This window comes from Octodon degus, unplaced genomic scaffold (genome assembly GCF_000260255.1).
Source record: "Octodon degus isolate 3935 unplaced genomic scaffold, OctDeg1.0 scaffold00049, whole genome shotgun sequence".
NCBI classification, from domain to species: domain Eukaryota; kingdom Metazoa; phylum Chordata; class Mammalia; order Rodentia; family Octodontidae; genus Octodon; species Octodon degus.
In genome coordinates, this window is record NW_004524625.1 from 9882909 (window position 1) to 9886034 (window position 3126).

The 3126-nt window shown below is 45.9% G+C and overlaps 1 protein-coding gene across 1 annotated transcript in view; it reads right to left on the reverse strand.

The window, feature by feature from the left end:
- The window catches only part of Dlg2 (discs large MAGUK scaffold protein 2), a 1516571-nt gene that overhangs the window by 70111 nt on the left and 1443334 nt on the right, over positions 1–3126 (reverse strand). The gene's annotated exons all lie outside the window — the stretch shown is intronic.

The window sequence follows — 3126 nt, forward strand, 5'->3', positions numbered from 1 at the left end:
CCACAGAGTTCTGTGGCAGCGCTACGTGCCAGGCTCCAGAAAGGTGGATGCCTGGTGTGCGCCTACACAGCGAGTGCACACAGACCCTGCACGAGGAATCGGAATCTGTACACTCTTACTTTATGCATGTGGGACGCAGGGTTGCATACGAGTTAAGAGCAACTGTGCAGTCTGTATTCAAATCCCAGTTCTGCCACTGATGAGATGGGTGATTTCAGGCAAATTAATTGACCTCTTAGCATCTCAGCTGCTCATTTGTCAAATGGGAATACCAACAGCACCTTACAGGATAGTAACAAGGATTATATAGTAATTGTAAAGGGCTTAAACCATTATCAAGCATTTCATGCAATGTTTTATTAGATACATTTATTCACCATCTTCAAAAGGGGAAGGGAGAGGATAACATTTGTATCCTTTATCCTGTAGTTTCATTGGGACAATTAAGGGAAATGATTATTAGAGAAACATTTTCGTACAAGATAAGGTCATACACGGATGCTATCCATTATGAGCCATTTCCAGCACAGCTCTCCTACTAAATGAACTATAATTATGAGATAGGTTAATTAGAGACCTAAAAAAACAATCTAATAAATTTCAGACTTTGGATTGCAGTACATTTAGTGCAAAAGGACTCCTTGTGAATAGAATTGTAAGTGGATTTTACTTCTTTTCTCAGGTTTCCACTTTTCTGCAGTAAGGGTTATTACCTTCACAAATAATTACAAGTAACTTTTTTGAAATAATTAACATCCAAAGGAGAAAATTTGAGAAAAATTCACCTATAAGTATAATAATGGAAGATTTATTTATTTATTTGTTACAGGATCTTGCCACACAGCTCAGACTTGCGATCCTCCTATCTCCCCAGTGCTGGGATTACAGGCATGTGCCACCTTGCCCAATTTTGGTGGCCAGCACAGTGCACCCGGGGTCCTGGGGCATCACAACACATGGTCCTGGGGATCGAACCTCTATCCTTGTGCTTGCTAGGCAGGCACTTAGACCACCGAGCTATCTTCCCATAAAGACATATATTTAGAGAAATAAATACTGTATATTATTTTATAAAAACTTTTCCTGAGGTGGGGCTACTGCACCCATTATGACACAGAATGCAAACAATCAACACTGCAGACACTGGACAAACCTCTTCTCTAGGTGAGCTTTAGTATGGTTGCCGAGATGGCTTCACTGAAGTGGGAAAAATAACCACCAGCAGGTGCGAAAGTATTTCTAGAGGAATAGCACCAAAAATGTTCTTCAGAATGTAAATGATGCGCATTAAACAAACGAATGACACAAAGGATGGGAATCACAAAACCCCAGCACTGCCAAGGGCCTCAAAAATCACACAGTTGAGCTCTCCCCTCAGAGGCTGATCTTTTCCATCTTCCTAAGTTGCCCACGCCATGTCTACACAGTCCCAATAGAAGGAAAAGATTCTTTGCAGCGTGCTGGAATCTGCTCCTGTGCTGCCTTCTCTCCTGCACTCTGGGCCTGTCCTGGGGCTGCATCACCAAGACGCCTCACCACAGGCCAGAGCCGCTCAGACAGCGGTGATCAATCAAAGCGAAACAGCCCGACATCTGTTTGTCTCGACTTTTTTTTTTTTAAAAAAAGGCACAGTGAATGGAAATGGAGACACACAGAATATGTAAAAACTGGGGCTAGGACTCACTGCTTCGAATGCCCAACCTTCCAGAAAACACTGCATGCCACGGTACAAAGCTGTTGGCTCACAAAGCAGTGTCAGGCCACGATGGGTGAGGTGGAGGTTTAAAGAGCCCAGGGGAGCAGCTCACTGCTGACAACCAAATGCACACGGATGAAAGGCTGTCTGCAGCGGCTGTCACTGCACTGTGACTCCACCCCACAGAGGTGGGAGAGCCACTGTGGGACTGTGGACCTGCTGTCCTTCTGGCCACAGTCCTCAGCTTTGTGACCACAGGCAGCGGAAGATAAAGATCAATCTTCTTCATGCACGAGTGTCCCGCAGGGTCATGCTAAGGGTTAAAGTTCTGTCTTTTTCTACTAAGGTTTCTGTTAGCTCAAGCACTGAATCCCTTTGTTTGCGGCTGAGCTTGAATACTCAGCTACGCTAGAAGTTTGTATAAAGGTATTCTGAGGTTTTAGATAAAAGGATGAAAGTGCTTTGAGAAACCTGCGGCTTAAGCATAGTAGATGACTAGGGCCGGTGAGATAGCTCAGCAGACTAAGCACCTCAGGCAAGCTCAGGGACCAGGATTCGATCCCTGGCAGCACATGCTTTGCTGGCCCTGGATGAGCCAGCCACCAAGACTGGGCGTGGTGGTGCACGGCTGTAATCCCAGCTCTGGGGAGGCTGAGACAGGAAGATCAGTATGAGGCCAAGCTGTGTAGTGAGACCTTGTACAAAATACATTTTAAAAAAAAAAGGTGGATGACTGATTTGAGCCAGCATTACTTCTTCCTGATTTTGTAGGTCTCTTTTCTAGGACACATACACAGGGAAGAAAGTTCCTTGGGCAGCGATGAATAGAAGCTAAGAGGCAGATTAGGGGCGAAGGGAGAGCTGAGGAACACGAACACCGTGCCCTTGGCTTTAGGACACACTTACACGGCCTACAGCTAAGTGACTGCTGGGCGCTGAGACAGGGAACAGAGTGGACTTGAGTACTAAACAGACGAAAACAAAGGAACATCTGGAAACCCAAGTCTGTGCACTTCCTCCAGGCAGCTCGTACCCCAAGCATCTGAACTGGACGGGGTTTCAGTTATTTTCATCAGTATATGAGATACGACATAGCCAGATCCTTAGCTTAGTAAGTTGCCTATTTTATTTCGTTTCCACCTGGTCTTTCTGTAAAATTCACCGGTGCCTGCTGAAGCTTAGACTGCACCCACGAAGCTCGCCAGCCGGCCTCCAGGCTGAGAGCACAGCCTTGCGCGTACCGCACTGGGGAAGCTTCAGGAAGAGGATGGAAACAAATCTGTTTGCCTTACGTCTCGGCACAGTTACCAATTCAGGTAAAATTCTAATATGAGGAGAGGGGCTGGGGAGATGGCTCAGTGGAATAAGCACTTCCCTGGCAAGCGCAAGGGCCTGAGTTCAATCCCTGGTTCCAAAAACAAAAAAACAAA